We start from the raw sequence: 21,315 nt of genomic DNA on the forward strand, positions 1-21,315 counted from the left end.
GAATAAAATTTGCACTTGCAGCAAAGGACTTCTATAAACATCAGAAATGGACATTACTTATTGCTTATTGATTTCGTGAATGAAGTATGTGCAGATGGCGTGAGAACTGAGCGTTTGCACTGCAAACACTAGTATAATTATGGGAGAAACACACATTAATGAGCGACCAACTATATTTTCCTTAAGTGAAAAGTGTATTTAAAAGGAGAAGAAGGCTTCTAGAGCTTTTGAAGTTAGAAGTTGTTAAACAGCCAGCGGCTGCAAATTTAAAATTCCTTCACATCAGGGCTCTCGGATCTGTGATCAATAGGGATTAAGTCAGACAGGACTTTTCAAAGCCTCTAGCTTTATTAACAAATAGGAAACTGAAACACTGCGGCACTACTGGAGACACCTGTGAGATGTCAGTGCCAGGAGAAAGGAGAGGCAAGAGAGCATTTTCCAGTGTTCAGGCATCAACACAAAGCATCGTACTAGGATGACTCAACTACAGCAAAAAGAAACAAACATAGATGCTAATATGCCTTTCTTTGGTGCTTGCCTATCTTCTGATCGCATGCCAGTTTGCAGAGCAGATTTCCTGCCAAATTCCTAGATACCTTCCTCCTCAGCGTGTCCCTGTGGTACGTGCTTCCCACCAGGAAGACTCCATTGCAGCAGCGTGGCATTCAGCGCATAGGGCTTTGCTTCCTTGTTCGCAGAAGTATTTTGTTCCAGTAAGAAGAATTCAGCCAGACACCTGGGAGGAGGGCGAGATCTCTGCTTCCCTGGAGAGAAGGTTTCTGTGAGACACCGGGGTGCACCAGGCAAGGGAGGCAGGGACTGCTGAGCACAGGCAGCCAGGCCGTGCTGGAAGGGGAGGGAAGTCCTGGGGGCAAAGGGAACCAGGCAGGGTCTGCTGCAACTCAGGTAGTCACTGAGCTGAAAACAAAGACACAGAAACAAAGACACATCTGCAAGGGGCAGGGGGAAGAGATGGCCACTTTGCATTTTCTCTGCTTGCAAAATTAATTGTCATTTTTATTTTAGTAAAGCCTGGTCCTATTGGTTTTTTTTTTTCCTTAAGATTAAAGCCTTTCGATCTTCTCAACTGAAGATGAAGCAGATCCTTTTCAAAGCTGTCACAGAAGACTTCTATAGGCTCTTCCAGCACCTTTTGCAGAACTTGCTCCCGCTGCTACTTAAAACTCCAAGGCCCTTAAGTTACAAATGAAGCTGTATTCCCTCTGCTACATACTTATACAAAGCGGGCTGACTTTAGATATGTAAAGAGCTCTGCATATTACATGAAGGTTAGCTGCTTGTTGTTTTTGAACATCTGGACACACCTGAGTGATTGCAGATCTGTTTTTTTAATGTTGTCTGGTCTTTAGACCACAATGCAAAATGGTTCATGAGGTTGCACAAGTCATGGGTTTGCTTACGCACAGCAGTTCAGTACGGGGGCACACCATCTGCACTCCGTATGCTGCATCATCCATAGCTGCACTGCTTAACTTGAGTGCGATTGGTGAGGCTCTACAGACTGGCCTCAAGGTTAAATTTGCTGTTCATATGAGGAATCTCATACACCTGAGACGTATATACATGTTTGTGATATCTAGGCAAGCTGTCAAACTAGCAGTCATTTTTCCAAGTGAGCTTGAAAAGTTAGGTGCACCACAAAGCATGCCAAGGACTGAAACCACTGGGACAGCGTGTAGGACAGAGAAATGTGTACATTACCAAGAGCCTCTAGGACTGGTTTTTGACCTCTTCCACACCTTTTGGCATATCTTTTTCAAAATTGCTCATTCTGAGTAGGATTTGCTTGATGCCAGTTTGCCTAAAATGCCCAGGCACATACAAGAGCAATCAGAGGGTTGTGCTCATCTGTGTCCACTGGCAACACGCTCTAAAAGATTAGCCAACAGGTGAAGCCTGCTCAGGATCAATGCACCTATTCCCTGTCTTTTTAGTCTCATACTGCACCTTTCCTTGCCTTGCAGCAGGGACAGGATTGGAGATCCCACCTCTGTGCTCTCTGAGGGCTGCTGTTAGGAAATTCCAAATTAAGGGGTTGCTTATTCCCAGTTAAGAGGTTACAATTCCCAGTTAAGAGATCACCTGGGGAGCACAAAAAAAAAAAAAGGAGAGTAATTGGCCCAAATCTCTATTTTTTATCAAGAGGAGAGAGAAAAAACAAATCTGAAGATACTTTTCCTTTCCTGGCAGTTTTCGTTCTGGGTATGGATGGAATAAAGTGATAGGTCCTGGGTCCACAGAGGCAGCCTGCAAGCAACGATTCTATAAAAGAGGAGCAAAGATTAAGAGCTTTGCTTTAATCAGATGCAGAAATCAATTTCTTCTTCTTGTAAGGTTCTTCATATTTTCGGGTTTTTGCACTTTTACTAGAGTTATAAATATGTTGCCTTCTGAGGAAAAAATAGACTCCTGCAAAATTAAGAAATTCAGTCCCTTTTATTTCCTTTTATATCTAGCAGATGCAAGCTAACCAAAAGAGAGTTCCTTCTCAGCAGACACTGAATCTGAACACTGTGGTTTCATTTACAGTATTTCCTGCATGAACGAGCTAAACCCTGTTGTTGCCACGTCTTTGGATTTATGATGTGGTCAACAGTTTGTTATTTTCTTCTCTGCCTTCCAATTGCCTTTGTCTCGCTCGGGTGACGAGAGAGGCTGAGGTGAGTCATCTGGCCAGTGGAAACTGCTATGCATCTTAACCAAGTGGCAGCTTGAACCTCTGGGAACCCCAGGAGCGCATCTCAGCAAGAGATGCATTTTAATGACAAATCACCAAGATGAACACAGCTCAGAGCCCGAGTCTGTTGTCCTCAGCACAACATCATCACATTGACTAGCAGAGCAAAATGTTTTATGTTGCTGTGAAAGGAACCGACACGGCTGGAGATTTAATCATTTCAAATTCATCTTGGCATGATGCCACTAGCGCGTATAAATGGAGCGTTTAATGTTTAATGTGCTGTTCTGACTGAGCTGTGACCTTCCCGCGCAATTGCATGTTGGGGATTTCTGATGCCATGTCACTACAAGCAGCATTGCCACTTACACGATTTAGAGCGGGTGAAAACCATGCAGCTTGACATAGCAACCTGCCAACCGGTGGGCCTGGCATTTAGTGAGGGCCTGGGACAAGCCAGGGACAGGCAGGTTAGAGGGAGTGCTCCACTGGTGGTTTCTTGACTCAGCAGTACAGAGTTGTGGTGCACAATGTGACACTCCAGGATGTTATTTCACTTACTGTGTTGGTCTGTGTTTCTTAGATAACTGCAGATGCTCAGAAAGGGCATCCCCAGTGACAGTGTGCCTCTTAGTTTGGGGAACTACGACAACTTGGAAAATAAGGTAGCATCAACTGTAGGACTCTGGGGACTCTTCGCCCACTCCATTCCAAGTCAACTTTCTGCAGCTGGAGAACACAGTAAGAGGGGACTGGAAGTCCTGCACCTCTGTCAAACCATCAGGAGACCTGCATTAGGACTAGAGAGCTCCTGCCTCCCTCTGCATTGGTCCAGGTTACAGTCACTTTGTGCTGGTCCAAAGCATGTGCAATTATAGGTACAATTACTTCTGGTCCTTCTGCTTCATATAAAACAGAGATGCATACGTTCCAAACTGATAAAAGGAACCAATAAATGAGGACATTAAATAAAATAAACAAAGGCAGGAGCAGTTTAAAAGATTGACCGGACACAAAGTAGGACAGTTAACACTTACAAGCAGGTCAGCATTGATCTGGTAGCAGATTTTGGGATATGGTGTCTCCAGTTCCTTGCCCACAGTAGCTGTTAATCAGTCATTGCAGCATGCTCCAGAGTTTGTATTTCTAGGGGGAGTGATTACAGGCATAATAAGACGTTTCTGCCTCTCTTACATGCAAAAGCAGAATAGGTACTAAATATCGTGGAAAACGAGCTGAAGGTGGAAATGCTATATTTTGTTCATAGATTTCCCTTGCATTCCTCTCGTCAACCCAGGAAAAAGGCAGACTCCTACAACATGCACGCTTCCTGAGAATGCCTTTATCAGCCCAAACAGTGATTGTTTGTAACATTCTTCTCTTTCCCTCTGTCACATCATTTTTATTGGCTTGCTTGTCTTCCTCTGCATTTGCTTCTGACTTCTCCACCAGAGGAAATGAGCAACACACAGGCTAGGCATGAAAATGATGTTAAAAAGAGAGAATTGAAAAGCACTTAATGCAAATTAATCTAGGACCAGATTGCACCTAGTGACTGCTCCCCATGTAATATTAATATTGTTTATTTAGACGTCTAAACATTGAGGAAATGATAGGAGGAAGTTCCAACCCTTGTTAATTATATATTTCCCCAACATGGGTCAGACAGAATACAAAGCAGAACCCCACATGCTCTGCCCCAAGGAGACTACACGGATTTCTGGCTGTACTGACAATGAGATATAATTGCAGATATAATTGATTGGATGAGCTTTTCAAATGCTGAACACGATAGGATTTGCTCTACTCAAACTGCACACTACTGAGAAAGCAGCTCTGAATTTGAAATACATTCTTTTCCTTGAACAGTTTCCACTGCAACGCTAAAACCTACACCCCTTTCAGTAGCTGTTGACTTTCTTAGTCAGGTTTCCTAGGGCTGTAATGAACCCCAGGAGACCACATAGTTTATCTTCCTTCCATAATAAGGTCATTAGGTAATTAGGTCATCTCTGACAAATGGCCACCAATCTGTTCTTAAAGATCTCCTTGAAGTGGAAGTCTCACACCCTTCTCAGATGAGCTGTTACAGTTCTTCACAACTTTGGAAAATACAAGGCTTTCTCTGCACTTTGGGAAAGTCTCCATATTATTGTTTGAATCCCACTCCACCATCTTCTTCAGTTTTAGTAAGGACATTTCTTAGCACCAGTGAAAATCTCTAACTCAGGATTTGCAGGACAATAAAGCACACACAAGTATCATTGCAGTGAGAATGCTTCCAGGAACAGGCGGATTTCAAGAGGTTTGCTGAGCTTTAGTTATAAGGTTAGCTATGGATATAAGAAAACGCGGAGAGCCAGGAAGCTGTCAGGAGAGGAGCTGGATTAGACAAAAAGGTGTGGAATGGTGTAAGAGCAGAGAAGATAGGTCCTGACAAGCACCCTTACGCACTGGGAGGCATCACCTCCTATGATAGGCAGCTAATTTGGTTAAACATCAGCCTGTCTGATCAGCGTTGTGACTGGTCTTTCTACGAAGCAGACGCCAGCTTGCTAGGAACTGGACAGGAATTGGAAACTTATTTCATGTGAGAGCACTAAACACCATCAGATGGATGATGAGGATGTTCACTCGTTAGTAACATGGGCTGATTTTGAACGTACATGATGGAAGGGAAAACACCTCTGAGTCATCCCATCTCTCTGTTGACTACTAGCAAAGAGCACAGAGGAGGGAGCAATCTCCTGCAGCGTCTCCTGCTACAGAACTGCTCTTGCACCCCACATACAAATGGATGGTGGTTCGCAGAGCAAATAGAAAGGCAGGCTGCTGCAGCAAGGAGCTTCCTAGTGGGAAACAGTTCAGAGCGGAGCAAGGCTCGCTGTGGTTTCAGTTTGCATGTTCCATCAGCTTTCAGCTGGAGCAAGTGCTGGTGCATGCCCAGTTCTCAGGAATATATGTATCATAATACATAATTCAGCTTCTCTAGTGGGAAGTTCAGCTGGGATTCTCACTCAAGCACTCAGCTGAACTGCTCAGAAAGATTGTTGTACCTAATTCAACGGCTTCCAGTCCCAGCTGTTCCCCATGCTGAGAAAGGCAGTTGCTGCCCAACAACCTTTCTTGTTGCTCAAGTCTCCAGGGGAGAGGACTGTTTCTTTCTTCCTCCCAAGCTCCTCACACAGCCCTTGTTTTGGACCCACATCGCTCAACCCCAATAAGCTCTTGGTGCAAGGAACTGAGTCTCACAAAAGTCAGAGCTGGACAGGCTGGTCCAAGGCTTAGTCTAACCAGCTAGTCTCAATGCCACAGAGGGAGAGATTCAAGCTGAAAGACTGTGGGCACATGCATGCCCTACCTGCACTCACACCAGGATGCGGCTTGCCAGCATTTGAAAGTATTCCCAGGTTCTAATAAGGTAAAGGAAAAAAAAATCACACAGAGGATTTTTTTAATAAAATACTATTTGAGAAAAGAATAAAGTTGGGATTTTTCTGGGGCCAGAGGGTCTAAATAACACTACTGAGAAATAAAACAGTACTCGGCTAACCTGACTAATGGGCTTATCTGAATGTTCTGCGGGTTTTCCTTTATCTCCTAGCCAAAACTTGAGAAAACACCTGCAGCAAAAATCTTATCTGCACTCTTCAATTTTCTTTTCTTCTTTCCCTCATCTCCTGCACCATGTGTTATGAATAGTTTCTTTCCCTCTTCCCACCATCCCATTTATCAGAAAAGTGCTCGTTTTGTTAAAATAATGCTGTATTTCTAGGACTAGGCTTCAAGCCTACTTGGAACGATGTGGGTCAGTTGGCAGTCAAATACGTTTCTTTTGTTCAAACAACAATGAGACGGAAGTCAGTCAGCAAGGAGGTTCAGGATGATATACCTATCTAACCCCCCAGCTGAGACAGTCTTATATGTTGGTTGTGACAGTTCATCAAAGTAGCGGTGACACTAAGCTACTGTGAGTCCATCTCAGCCAGTTAGGTGCCACTGTCCACCCTAGCAGATGCAACAAAGAGATGGGAAAAGGCAATAACCAAAGCCCAGGTGGGGACTCTGGCTGCTTACCAGTGGCTTAAGGATATTTTGAGCAATTCAGAGGAGGTTGTGTTGGCCTAGAGAACACAAGTATGCTTGAAACGTTTGCAGACACTTCATGTGAAAGGACAAAGCAATCCATGTAACTGGCTGCAGGAAAAGCAGGTCCCCTGCAGTGTTTCACAACAGAGGGAAAAGCAGAGATGCACAACAGCACTAAGGAAAGGCCCAGGCCTAGTGGTAGGTTTGGAATAAGTTAAGAAGTTGAGTCTGGTCTGATGACACTGAGAAAAGAGAAGAGGCAGGTGCTTGGGACTCATCCTTGAAATAACTGCAGTGGAAGCTACAGGGACAAAACGGCATCTCAGTCCCAGGTTAATTTACAATGGGAAAAGCAAGAGTGTAGGAACAACAGATGTCAGAAAGATATGCAAACAGAAGAGCAGCTAACTTAGCCTATCCAGAAACAACCTATCTGACTTGGGATTCATCTTACCATACTTTAAAGGTATCTCTGCTTCCCCCCAGCCTGGTGACTTTGGCCTCCCGTTATAGTCAGAGAAGAGAAAGAGGCACATTTGGAGAATGATTCATCTGACCTGTTTTAGACATTTACTCTAGCATACAATGACTCATGTGTTACAGGTGCCCATTTCTTTCCTATAAAGAAGAGTCTAGACAACTAACTCAAATGTAGACATCCACAATTAGGTGTCCACATTTGGACAGATGAATTTTGCCTCTAATGCTCAACCAGAAATCAACCTACTAGCTATGCCACAGACAGCTCTGGTTGATAGCCACGATAGGAAAGAGAAACAGGGCCATTTGTTCTTCCTGATGGTGCTTAGCTCCCTGCACAAAACATTGGCTAAAAGATTAACCATCCTGTGAATGGATGTGATGGTACTGAAACAGCAGCAGGCACCAGTAAAAGGAGATTCATTATTGTAACTACTTTCCTAACCTGCACCTGTGTCTAATTAACTAGTGTCAGATCTCTTTTCATTCAAAGGCATCTGGCAAAAGGAAACACAAATCAAACGAGTTTCTCATGAGGGCTGCTCTCAGGGGGTGAGTTGGTAATGGCATGGATGGGCTTCCGGCCATGGATGGGCTTCCACTCTCAGACTTAAGAGGCCACAAGAAAAACCAGTGCCAAATCTTTTGCTAATGTCAAGTGTCCCTTGTGCTGTCAACACAGCTGGTGCTATGCTTTGCGATGTGGGACTCTTGGGAGCCCCATGGGGCTGGGGCAGCGAGCAGAATCTCAGGAGGGTTTAGGAACCAATAACCTGGACAAAAAGTCAGGGCAGGCCACTGAGAAGCTTTTTGTTTTGACAATTTTAAAGTGTTTCTCATTTCAACCTGTCAGTCTGGTTTCCTATGGCTGATGCATTCACACCAGCTATGTCTGTCTGTGTCTCCCTCAACAACTTTGAACTCATTGAGCAATTTCAGCCGAATTTGACAGAGAGATAACAGCCTCAGAGACGATTCAGTTCCTCAAAGGTTCATAAAAATAGACATCCACGTAAAGGAGAGAGACACTATGAGTAACCTCAACTGAACAAAAGACTGCAGTGCATGCTCAACCTTGATTAGACACCAGAGAATCTATGGGGGAAAGAGCTGTTACAGATCTCAGCCCTGGGGACAGTTTTCCTGAGCTCACCATCAACCAAGACACACATCCAGAGTAAACTAGGCTCAGTTCATTCCAGACATTGTAGAACTCCTGGGTTATTTTCTAAGCATTTTCAGTAAAAATTAACTGAAGTTTCAACACACAAAGTCATTTCAAATACAAGAAAACATGGCAAGTTCAGCAGTAATTTTTCAAATGTTTAAATTCAGAATATTTATCCCACCGAGCTGGGTTTTGAAGGGAAAGGTAAGCATTTTTGATTAAAAGCATTTGATGGGAAAATTCCCAAGCAGCTCCTGCTGTCGCACTCCTTGGGGCAGCAGCTGCTTCTGCTCTGCTTGCTGGGCAACGCGTTCCCAGGCCTGAGCAGGGAGCACGTCGCAGCCCTTGGTGGCTGGCACTGGTGAGACAGCGTCCTGCCACAGCCAGGGATCCAGGAGCTGCTGGATCTCCTTCCTGCACCCCATGGAGCCGAGGGATCCAGGAGGCCGTGGCTGCGGATGCGAAGAGGGCACAGGTACTCCCCAGCCAAGGCTGGAAGGCGACAAATAGCACAGCTCCGTTTCTTTGTCTCCCTGCCCAAGCGGCAGGACCTGCACTGAGCCTCTCAGGCCAGCGTCAGGGTTTATTTACGGGGAAACATGATTTTATCAGCCCATACAAAACCCTGCAGCTTCTTGGCCCAGGACTGGCAAGAGCTGTGAGAATGCAGGCCGAAAGAGGTAGGAAGGCTGCGGCGTCATCTGAGTTATGTCGTCACCTCTCACCCTCTGCCTCCCGTTCCCGCACGTAGCCGTAGCAGCGCCCACAGAAGTCCCTCGACTGCAGCAGCTGAGCTGTCCTGGGGGAAGGCAGCTGCTCTCCGACAGCAACCGCAGGGCTCCCGCTTCCGAGGGAGCTGCCCTTGCCTAAGCACGGCCGGCCAGCCCTGCACGACTGCTGCCTGTGAGACCCCTTCAGCCTGCCCCTCCGCTGACCCCCAAGTGACGCGCTTTTATTTCCTCTCCGACCTTATCACTCACAGAAGCGGCAGAAGCCGGAAAAGGCCAGAAACACGTTTGCAGTGGGCTGCTATGGTTTTGGCGAAAAAACAAAACGGCATCAGAAGTGGGGGGCTGGCTCTGAGGGAAGCAGCACATAAAAAGCACCAGACATCCTGAAGTGCTCAGACGGTGTACAGGGAGGCTGAGAAAACACAGATAAGCCAGAAACCCACATCTTTCCCTTGCCAGAGCTTTGTGAGCTGGAGGAGAGCGTAACAGCCCTGAAGCCAAAGCTGCCTGGTGGCCAGGCACTTTTAACCAGAGGCCTGGAGAACAGTAGGCAAGGGGAGATGTTCCTTCTGGGCACCAGCTACGTCCTTTAGACACACACCAAGCACATGAGCACATGGACGTCAACCTATTTCCAGTGCGTACATTCTCCCAACAGAACCACTTCTACTGCAGTTCAAGTAACTTGAACAGCACATCCTGCTAACTTATTTTAAACAAGACCAGTCCTGGCATTATGAAAACAAACCTCTTCCTCTTCACATCCATACAGTCAACGGACAGGACCCAAAGCTCGAAGAACACCAAGATCTCACACTAGCTCTTGGGCAATGCTCCTCCACCCAAAGCGACAGGGCTGCCAAAGCTCACGCTGCATTCAACCCAGCTCCTTCTGATGGCCACCCTCAGCCCAGCGCTCCCTGCTCCCCTCCAATCCCCGATACCATCACCGTCTCTAACAACAAGTCAGGACTATGAAGCATCCCGGCCAACATACACAATTCAGGTAGTTCCCTGTCCACAGACAACCAGCTAGCAGTGCAAGGAGATTACACATTTTAATGTTATACTGCAATCCAGCTAGCTCTCAATAAAGAGGGTTTCAGACTATTGCAGAGTACAGCGCAGAAAAAAATCCATATACATACACTAACTGAGAACCTGAGCTTGTTACCAATTTGTATTGATTGCAATGCAAATAACTGGCAAGGGTTTTGCATTTCATCCAATGGTCAACTATTCATTTGTGACATTTCTATCATTCTTTGTTTGTTAAGTAATTTTTATTGCAAAAGATCACCATGCCAGTTCAGTCTACTGGTTCCCAAACCATTGTCTGCATCTGGTCCATCAAAAGTTCAAAACTGCAGCATGAAAGTCAACAGAGAACATGGAGCATCAGCAACGGCTCACTGGCCAAGAAGTTTGGATTATTTGAAGAGAATCAATAATAATTGCATTTGTACACCTCTGAGGATACTGCTAAAGTCAAATGGCAGAATACTTATTTTTGGCTAAGGCCACACCCCAGTGTAACTGTAGAAGGTGAGCAATGGAGAGCCTCAACTAGTGTAAATCAGCATCACACCACTGCCTTCAATGGAATGAAGTACAGATAGCTGGGAGCCTGCAAACCTGTGGAAACCTGACCAAAGTCAAAAAATCTGTGGGTCCAAATATCCTCTGTATGGTTTCCCTCCTATTCCCAGATGTGCTTCACACAGCCCTCTAAAACCATACGAAAGCATGCTTTTCCTCAACATGGCTACGGGAGAAACGATGCAAGCCTGCGAGTTTGCTGCGCTGTCGGGATGGATGCAGAGCTCGCAGTCTGAATGAGTGAGTGTGAGCGTGAGTGAGTGTGTGTGTGCACACGTGTGTGTGTGCGTGTGTGTGTGTGAGACTGCGTTTACAACAGTGGCTTTTAATGCTTTCTTACATACTGTTCTGCTGATTGATAGCTTACCATGGAGCTGTTAACACAGCAATATCCCAGCCCTATTTACAGACATCTCTGCACATTTACTTTGTCACAAGTAAACTCTGCACACAGCAATAAAGCTTAAGGTAATGACTTCTTCAGCACAAAGCCAGCAATTTCCTGTCAGCTAGGTTTACAAATGGCTAACTCTTGGGTTAATTTTCAACTGTGGCTCCAAAGGAGCTATGCAAAGTGGGGGTGAGGGCAGAGGAACTCCAGGCTGTGCCACCCTGAGCTGCTGCGTTCCTGCTCCGAGGGATGAACGTGATGGGGCACAATCCACCTCATCCTCCTGTCACCTTGTCCACAGGCACACCACTCTGTGTTCCTTCCGCCAGCAGGAAAGAAAGCAAATGAACGTCAGCCCTCAGACTAACTCCCATGTGTTAATATTTTTGTGTGTCCTTCTCAAACCAGCTTTGCTGCTACATGGTCTGATGGTGAGGATTGTGCCTTGACACAAGGGGAGACCATGGTGGATGTCTCCTCCAGAATCCTTTCAGTGGGAAAGGCATGGAGCTGGGAATCTCAACTAACTTCCTCCAGCATTTCACAGAAATGTCAGTGTGCTATGGGAAAGCACTTTAATTTGCATTCCTAAAACACTTAGTATGTCTACACCACAACTGGAGGTACTCCAGATAGCAGTAACTCGGCCAACCCCAACAGCCATGCATTGGAGATACAGCAGTGCAAGGTTCAGAACAAACTGACTGCCTGAACAAGTCTGCAAGTACCTGCGTGGCCTTGAATTCCCTGTCCTGAAGCTTGTGGTAACAGCGCAGCGAGGATGTAAACCAAATGACCTACGTTATAGAGAGCTTTGCATCTTCCAGCCATCTCACCTCTAGTATCAGGAAAAACAAAGAGGGTATTAATGCTCTCCACTGCAGACAACCACTGTGCTGAAACTAGGATCTTAATATCTCTAGCCTCCTTCTATAATTAGTGCAGAGAGAGGATGTCTGAGAATAGGAGTCTATTTTAGGTGTTGTGAGTCACCTTCCAGAGATGTGCATCCTTTTCACACTGACCATATAGAAAGATCTGAGAGCAGATACCTAAAATAGGTGGTATAAATATGCATTGAAGTCTTGAAGTACACTGCCCTTTAACTGGGTTATGATGTTCTTGCTTAACAAGGGTGTGAAAACACTGTCACACTGAAATCTAAACTACAGCACCTAGGAGAGCCATCAGCAGCCAATGCAGGCACCGGCGGCGGGGGGTGGAGGGGGGAGACAGGACTGTGGTACTGGAATTCTTATAAACCATCATAAGACCATTTGTGGTCCAACATCCTAATGCCACTGGAAAATAGCAAACTACTTTGCCCTTGCATTCATACAGGCATGCATTGTTTCCTGCAATGACACTGAACCGTTAGAAAAAACTACTTTGGTGTATCTGAAAAGGAAAAAGTAAATATAACCCCTTCTGTGAAAAAGGGCCAAAGGATCAAGAATTCATCTTGGCTCAGCCTCCAAAAGGTATCTATGTGTAACCTTTTCCTTTTTGTCCATGGCTAAAAGGAGAAGAAACTAAAGATGGAAAAAAACATTCTCTTTATGTAGCCCTGCATATTTATGGAAGATACACCATTAGAAAAGGGGGAAGGGCTATACTGAAGCTTTGGTGTTTTCCCATAATACAGTCCAAGGTTTGGGGGGTTTATTCTTTTTTTCCTTTTTTTTTTTTTCTATTTTTTCTTACTTGCTTCCACTGATTTTCCCTCCACTCTTTCACAACTTCAGAACCAAAAGTTGCACCTTTCAGAGGAACATCTTTTTACAAGAGCCCAATCCTTAAGCTTTTTTGGTTATTCTTATTTAGATCTTGCCTGTTATTGTTTCTACTCTGTCTAGAAAATGCTCAGTCTCCTGTTTTCATTATGAGCTGTTGTACACGTTCCCTTTTTCCCCCTTCCCCATTTATGCTACGAGTGCCCATTATCCTTCGCAGCATCGGTGAAGGTTTCTTCAATCCCTCTTGCAAACACTTCAAAGCTTTAGAGAATGAACTGTGCTTCAGCTCTGTGTCCTCTTAAACAGCTTGCTGAATATGCTTCTTGTTATTTTTAAGAATCTGTTAGAATTAAACCCCTGTAAGAAATCTGCCACCATTGTGCAGGATAGCACATTAATCAAAGACACAGGCCTCTCCCCAGCTGCCTGGGCAGGGCCGAGCCTGGAATTGATAAATTGCACCTGGAGGTAACTAATAAATCTGAGAAGTCATTTGCTTTTTATGAACAGGAGCAGTGGGGGATCCAGCTGTTGAAGGAATTTGGTTTGAAGGAAAGCAGTGCCTGGAGCTCCTGACACATTTCCCTTCCTACTCCCTTACTCCCTGTTGCACCTGATGTTCGCTTGCAGATACGCTGCCTCACAGAGCAGGTCCCAAGATGCTCTGATGGGAAATACTTAAATTAGTCGCTGGGGATTTCTCCTAGGCGCATGGCAGGGGTGCAGCCAGAGCATCCTCCCGGCGTGTACAGGGCCTTTTGCGGCAGCTACACAGCCAGCTACAGGTTTTGCCCCCCAGCAATGTTGGGGGCCAGCAATGCGGGTGGTGCACACGTGGGGGCCGTGCAGGGACAGGAGGCGTTGGGGTTAAAGCACTGCCTGGGACGTGACAACACCGGAGGCTTTGTGAACTGGAGCCACTTTCTCCGTCCACATCTGCCTGTGCTGGGGGAAGACTTGGTGTGTCAGGGACCCCCTCACTCCTTTCACCCAGCTGCCCCTGCCTTCCCTGTGCGGGGCCCTGAGCAACTGCCCTGGCTGACCCTGCCGAGCACTTGCTCTGGCAGATGAGGTGTCTCTCATGCTACAGGTTCAACGCCCAGCACAGGCAACTCTGGTTTCTGTCAACATTACTGTGATACACGTGTCCAATAACCATCCCATGGAAAGCTTTTTCTAACTGCTATCAAACTAAGCACTTGGTTATTACTTCAGAAGTTTGGGAGGCATATTCCGTACCCTCCTTTGCTAGAAACATTTTTGCTGTGCCCATGTCATAAAAATCTGCAAAAAATGGAATAAATCATTAACTCTACATCTGGTCCTAGACGATACTACAACCTATTCTGTTCAAAAGCATGGGATCAAGAAAAAACATCTGCTGTAGTACTGATACCCAAAATATCATTTCCTGTTTTCTCCAGATCATAAACTGCTCATGGTAAGCACTCTTTCATACCTATGCATTTTACCAAGCTGAACACATGGTTGCTAGCAAAAAGACACTAGCAGTCTAAATTTCAGCATTAAAGATATTCAGAAGGATGGGATAGGAGATAGGATCTGATCACAGGAGAGGAGAAAACGGGCAAGACACCGTCTCAAACGTTTCCTCTCTCCCCTTCCTTCTCTTTCCAGGGGCACATGAACGTTGTTAGGGTGGCCTGGAGAAGCTTTCCTGATACAAGCAGTGGTTTCTCAAGACAACTAAGAACTTGCATGGGCAGCACCACTTCGCTCTTGGGCACAAAAGCAGCAGTCGGTTGGCATATCGACTCATGAACCCATCATGAAACAGAAATGCTTTTTCCCAATATAAAGGCATTGGGACACAGTTTAGATCCGTAATCTCAAATCACAAGGTTTCATTAGTACCTGCATTTCTCCACCATCCGCTCTGCAGCAGAGCGTAGGAAACTCGCTTGGAAATTCAGAAATGTTTGGGTTTAAGCACTCCATGCTGCAAAAGACGCAACCATTATTCTGCTCTCGGCTTTACTGGTCTCTTCCAAGGCTCTTTTTCACTGGATACCAAAAGGATCTCTGCTGTCTAAATGTCCCTTTTTCAAAGCCAATCTCTCTCTGGGCAAGCAGCATGGTAGAAAAATCTGCTCTGAGCCTCAGTGCCACACCTGGAGGATAATTCTGTCCCTTCCCTTGGGGCACGGCGTACGGCTCAGTTCAGATGACGCGACCAAGCAGTGCCTGCCACTAGGTGCACAACATCCGGGCCAAAACGCCCACAAGGGACAAAAATCTTACTGTAATGGTGACGCTAATAGACAAGTAGACAAAGCATTTTGATTCCCCTATGACACAGCTCAGGGCAGCACTAGCAGAAAGGGTCCCAGGAGAGCTGTCAAAGCAGGGCTCCCCGCTCTTACTGATGCGGGAATCTGCTCCTCCTCACCCTGAGGGAAGAGGCACAAAACCCTCCTCCTGCCCTCCACAAAAAGGCCAAAGGAGTGCAATGCTGCAGACCCCACGGCCTTGATGGCTAAGGACACCCGGCACTGAATGACATTCGCCTCGCCAGCACCCAGTTATCTCCGAGCCACAGAGACACAAGAAGTCCGGATGCTGCGTTCGGCAAGCAATCTCACAGCGAACACACGCCGCATCTGGTGTCCACAGCAAGTTCAGCATGGTGGAACGTCAACCCAAATTCCATCCCGTTGGCCAGAAACGGCAGCTGTGACATTTTTGTCCTTCATAAGCAAGGCCACTCTGATATTTGGTCACAGCACAGGTTGTGTATAGAATCAGAGTGGAATTACTTACTGCAAATTACTACGTTAAAGTTCAAGTGGAATGATGTTCTAATTGCCTTGTTACAGCTATTAAAGCTGTGTTATGCAAGCAAGGCACTTCTAACAGTGTCTCTGTGCTGTATGATGATACATGAGGTATAAAGTGAGTTGCTAAGAAATGATTGCTGATACAGTCATAGCCTCTTTAATAATGTATAAATTATATATAGTGAAAAAGAATAAAACCTTTCAAGCTCAAGATTTGCCAGAGGGATCTGCAAGCTACTACAAGCAACAAGTCACTCACTGCCTGTCCTCCAAAGCAAATGCCCTTACACTTTTTCCCCTAACCTCACATTTTGGTTGACTGGAAATACCTGACAGCAGGGGCTTGTGGTAAGAAAACGCCAAAACTGGAATCAAGGGCCACCAGCTGTTCAGATGCCCCTGGAAAGATTTCTCCATGCTTCAGTCCACCAGGGAAACAGGATCAGGAATACCTCTCTGACACGATTTTTTCAGATACTTCGCATACTTCTTTGAAAGATAACTGTTAAGAGAAGACAATTCTTCTAAAACATCATTTTGGATAAAAGGTAGGAAAGAGATCTATATCTGTGTTCATGAAATAATACCTGGAAGAAAGATTAACCTGGGGGGAAAAAAATCTAATACTGAGCAAATCTGGAATTTTGAAAAGCATCAAATATTGCAAGAAATATCATTCCTGCAAAGAATGGGAGAGGAGACATCTCATTCGCTTTCTGATGACGTTACAACTAAGGGTCTTCTCACTGGCTGGCAAGAGGCCAAACTAGGCATTTCAGTGATTCCTGCCTTCCAAGCCATTTGTTCAACATCTAAAGAAGAAGAATCCCTAACCAAAGTCTTTCGAACATACATATGTAAGGCAGGCCTGCAGCAGAGCTTCTGGGGGATTTCATGCAACTCTAAGCTCTCGCTTGCATCTTCGCAAAGAGCAAATTCATTGCCTCTTAGCGGACTTATAGTCAGAAAATCTTGTGTGCCGCTGGCGGGATTTCCAGCCATGGGGGAGTGATGTGATGTAAACGGCATCATTGCTTTTTGCAGCTGGGGAAAGCAAACAGCCCTCTGTCTCCCCAGGGTTTACCAGAAGTTCCTTCCCACCACCACAACCGAAGCAGCCTCCCAGATCATGGTCAAATGTTGAGTTGGACTCATCTCTGCCAATCAGACATTGCATGAAGGTGTCAAAATACTAATGGGAAGTAATTAAATATTACCTCATGGCAATGTTTTTGAAAGGAAGACAGACAGAATGAAATAAAATCAGCTTTAAAGGAAAACTATAGGGTTTTATTCTCAACCTGCTTCACTTGCAAGCTCTCTTATGACTGCTTAAAATGTTTCTTTGCAGCTCCAGCTACACTCCTTGCATGATTCCTGTAGAGGATCTCTGCAGTAAGGCTATTCCCTGGCTGGACACCTACTGAAATATTTTAAGGAGAGAGACAAATGTAGCTTCCAAAACCGTAGTTCAAACCATCAGAGGTGGGGCTAAGGTTAGAAATTGCCTCACTAAGCTGGAGGCCATTTTGACACAGACGCCTAAAAACTGAGAGCAAGATGGAGACAAGGGGGAAAAAAACATGAAATTCCCAGCCCAAAGGAGCAGCTCCCTCAGGCTCCTGCCCCGTATTTCTGTGTCCCACACACATCCCAGCTGACACCAAGCAGCTCTGGCTCTCCTAGTCTTTCTCTGGGGTGCAGATGAGCTAAAAATGAGCACAACCTCAGTGTGCCACTGCCCCAGTTTTCTCCCCATGACACTATACGGCAGGGCCAAAGGTGCCTCCTCGCAGCGTGGGAGAAATTCCCCAAACATTCCCACTGAGATTCCAGCCCCCATCACCGTACCAGCAGGCATTTCACTCGCTATTACGGGACCAGAGCAAGGACAAAGCCTTGGTCTCTCTACGCTGTTTTGTGAGCGGCTCCTTTCCTGGTTCAGGTTGAGGACACCAGCAGGGCCAACGCTGAGGCCAGCGCTTTTCATTGTGGTTGGCTGAGACGCTTTACAGGTTAAGGGAAATAACGTGGAGAAAGAATCCCCTTTCAGTGCCAAAACAGCACACAGCCTAAAGCTTTTACTGCGTGGGAGAGGCTGTAAAGTCAGTGGAAATATTTATGATTATTTCAGTGGGCCTAACTGAGCAAAGACTAATACTTAAGGACTCATTTAACTGTAAACTTGGAGCTGATATGGCCAGGTTTCTAATTCTCCTTTTTTTTCCTGGGGGATTATTTGGGAAGGTGAGAGAAGAGAAGGGAAGGAAGGAAAATTGAGAGAACTTACTTTGTTATTATTATTATTATTTTCTTTCTGACTATTTGAAACTGTAACTTAATTCCATCAGTAACTCGGCCTGGTACAGCAGTGGTACTAGCTAGTGCCGTGCAGGCTGGGTGGTCTCACCACTGACTGCGGAAGTTAGTGCAACCCATTAATTTTAGGTTTTTTAACATTACAGAGAGCAGAGCAACAAACTCACTTTGACATAAGGCTTTTTGTTTTTTGTTTTTTTTTTTTTTTAAATGGGTCATCTGAGAAAAGAGTGAGAAGGAAGCAGCATTTTACCAAGTAGTAATGAGAGATTCAACGGTGTTTAGGTCTAAATATGAGTTCCCCTAAACTATTTGTGTTAGGTTCCAGTCTGTTTATTTTATAGAGACAGTGTATCAAGCCTAATATAAATCATAACTATAAATAGACAACTGTTAATAAAGTTAAAAGTTAAGGAAGTGTCAGTGCTCGCTAAACAGAAAAATGGCTTCCCCCCAGCTTCAGCTCCAGCGTTGTCTCTCGTTAACTGGAGCCCAGCCTTGGCCCGGACCTTGCTACAGCACAAGGGGACCTCTAATGGCAGCATGACATAGTGCACAAAAGCCCATCATCGTGGGGCCTTTCCCGTGGTCTGAGGCTAACCCCCTCCACGCATACACCCCCGCTAAATCGGAGGTGATCTGCAGCAGGCGTCTCAGGGCACTATCAAAAAGAGACGAAACAAGCCCAGAGTCGGCAGGATTCATCCCGATACCTCTGCAGTCCACGAGATTAAAGCAACACGCCAGCAGGCCTTTTGCAACGCATCAGCGTGTGCTTTAGAGCCCCGCAGGGGCACACTAACTCAATTACCGCGCGATGCGGACTCCTCACCAACCCATCCCCGAATAATGAACAGGCTTGCAGGGTCCAGATCTTTAAGGGAAAGGAAAACACCACCAAATAGATTAGCTCCACAGTTGTGCTGTTAATTATGGGTCATTTAGTTCAGTTAATCAATAGGCAGACTTCTTTAACCGGCTAATTATGCCAAACAGCTTCCACAATGAGCAGGTTCGCTGCTAGTTGTTAACCATGAAGGGATAATATTTCACAGTGAAAAGATAAGCATGGTCGCGGTGCTCAGACAAATGTTTTGCAGCGCCATGAGTTTGCACCGTCCCCGGCTGCCAGCTAAAGCCGAGTGGTAGCCCAGGTAAAACCAGTCACCCCAGTCGCCTTTCAGGTCAGGGATACAGTTCTCTCCTTTGCTTGGCCAGTTACATGACACATGTCCTCACCAAGCAGGGTGCCTGGCAAGCCCAGCCAAGCCACATCCTACCTTCAGACCCTCAAACAGCAGATGAGCGTGCGGAGGAGGGGGGCCAGGCCTTCCATTTGTCAAAACAGATAAAAGGTCAAGACAACCTCTTACTACACAAACTTGTTTGTTTAGGGGAAAAAACTAAATTTTGTTGCACACTTGAAGAACTGAATACTGGATTCAAGGCCCCTACTGAGGTCATCAAATAGCTTTTGCAATGGAGCAAGATAAGAGCTGAGTGATAGGAAAAGTTTGTAGCTGAAATTCCTGGATATTTGTTTTAACAAAACAATCAGTGCTCGGGCTGTAGTTAGCAAATCGCTCTAGCTGAAGAGTAACTGCTCGCTCAGTGAGCATCCTCAGCAGCATCCTCAGAGATGCTTCCTCCAGCAACCGCAGGTCTCTGCTCGCTCCGGTGGGGATTTCTCGTGCCTGCAGGACTTCACTCCCCACCCCGCAGGGTGCCAACAGTGGTGGCACAGGGACTGGGCCACGCATGCCACTTTCAGTCCATCACGCTTCCACCGATTTCTGAATGCCTGTAAGACAAGCCTTAGGTCTTGTCTTACTTGGGTCCCTGGTATTTCGTTCCCCATCTTCTTTCCCCTTTTTCACCCTCACCTACTGCCAAAACAGACCTTGGCTTTTGCTGCTAGAGAAGGCCCATTACTGGAGAATTATTGTAATAGAAAAAGCAAATGCAAACCCAAGTGGTAAACGTTTGCTAAAAGTTTTTCTCCACAGAAAAAGTTGTACTGATGCAACTACACCAGTGTGACTAAAACAGTTTGATGCGATTGTGAAAACAGTTTTTCCCAGCGTAGAAGTATTTTGGTACAACTACAGATGACAAAAAATACACCAGTAGCATGAGGCATCTTCAGCTAGTGCAGAGTTCCCATTAACAATGTGTTGATAGGACCATTCAGAACAACTTCAAACTAAATCGCTGCATATCTAATTGAGCCCACTACACCAGTGCAAAACCTGCATGTTGCCCAAGTCTTAATAATGAATGAAGCTTGTGACACACTGCCCTAGGCAGCCCAACAGCAGACAGCCCAGAGCTGCCTCTGCCGCTTTGCCTCAGAAGAGGCAAGAAACGGCTGTTAAGGCAGACCTCAGCCCCACAGCCAAACTCTTCCTCCGGCCCTCAAGGTGCTTCGTCCCACAGTCACTGCCCCATGCGCCAGCCCAGCGGCAGACATTTGGTCCATCCTACTGAAAAGACAAGGCTGAAGCTCAGCAGCTCACCGGGAGGCAGCTGAGATGTGGGAACTGAACCTCTTGGTCCATCAGTCAGTGGGTAAGACTGGTCAGCTTCAGACTCAGTGAGAGAGGCTTCAGGTAACGTTCTTTACCTCACATTTTCTGTGGGTAAAACCAACTACCGTGAATACAACCATGACATGGATCAAACTGTGGTAATGATCATGTCTCTGAATATCTCTGACATACTTTTTTGTTACCAGTCTACTGCATTCTCCAACCACAATGGGTTTCGATAGCTACAAGCAAGCAAAAAGTTTGTGGCAAGTTGAATCTCTGCTCCCTATTGCCTTCTTTTTGGCACATGGGAGCTCCATTGTTTTGAAAAGAAACCAAACTAAGTTTCAACAACATTCATCTGCAATCAGCTCTTTCTCAAATATACTGCGGAGCAAAAGCTTTATGTAAGCCTTTCAGTTTTAGATGGTCTTTTCTAATCTCCTCACATGTTTAACAAAACATTAAAAAGATTGCAATGTTGATTGGTAAAATGGAACACAGGCTTACAGGAAAAAGAGCTTTACTGAATCACAAAGCCTCAAAGAAGTGATGAGGTTTGTATTCTGAGGTGCCTTGTTAACCAGCTGCAGCAATTTCACGTTGGAAAACAAGGCGCTATTAGAAAGGGCTGCAGTCAGATTTCGGGGGCCTTTGGGCAGAACTGCAGGATCAAATTCCAGGTTAATACCAGGCTGACTCTGGAAAGAGCACTATTGAGATTTAAAACCACTCCTTGATAGTACTATAAAACACAGTACATTCCCACATGCAA

The sequence above is a fragment of the Dromaius novaehollandiae genome, chromosome 17, assembly GCF_036370855.1.
Source record: "Dromaius novaehollandiae isolate bDroNov1 chromosome 17, bDroNov1.hap1, whole genome shotgun sequence".
Classification (NCBI taxonomy): domain Eukaryota; kingdom Metazoa; phylum Chordata; class Aves; order Casuariiformes; family Dromaiidae; genus Dromaius; species Dromaius novaehollandiae.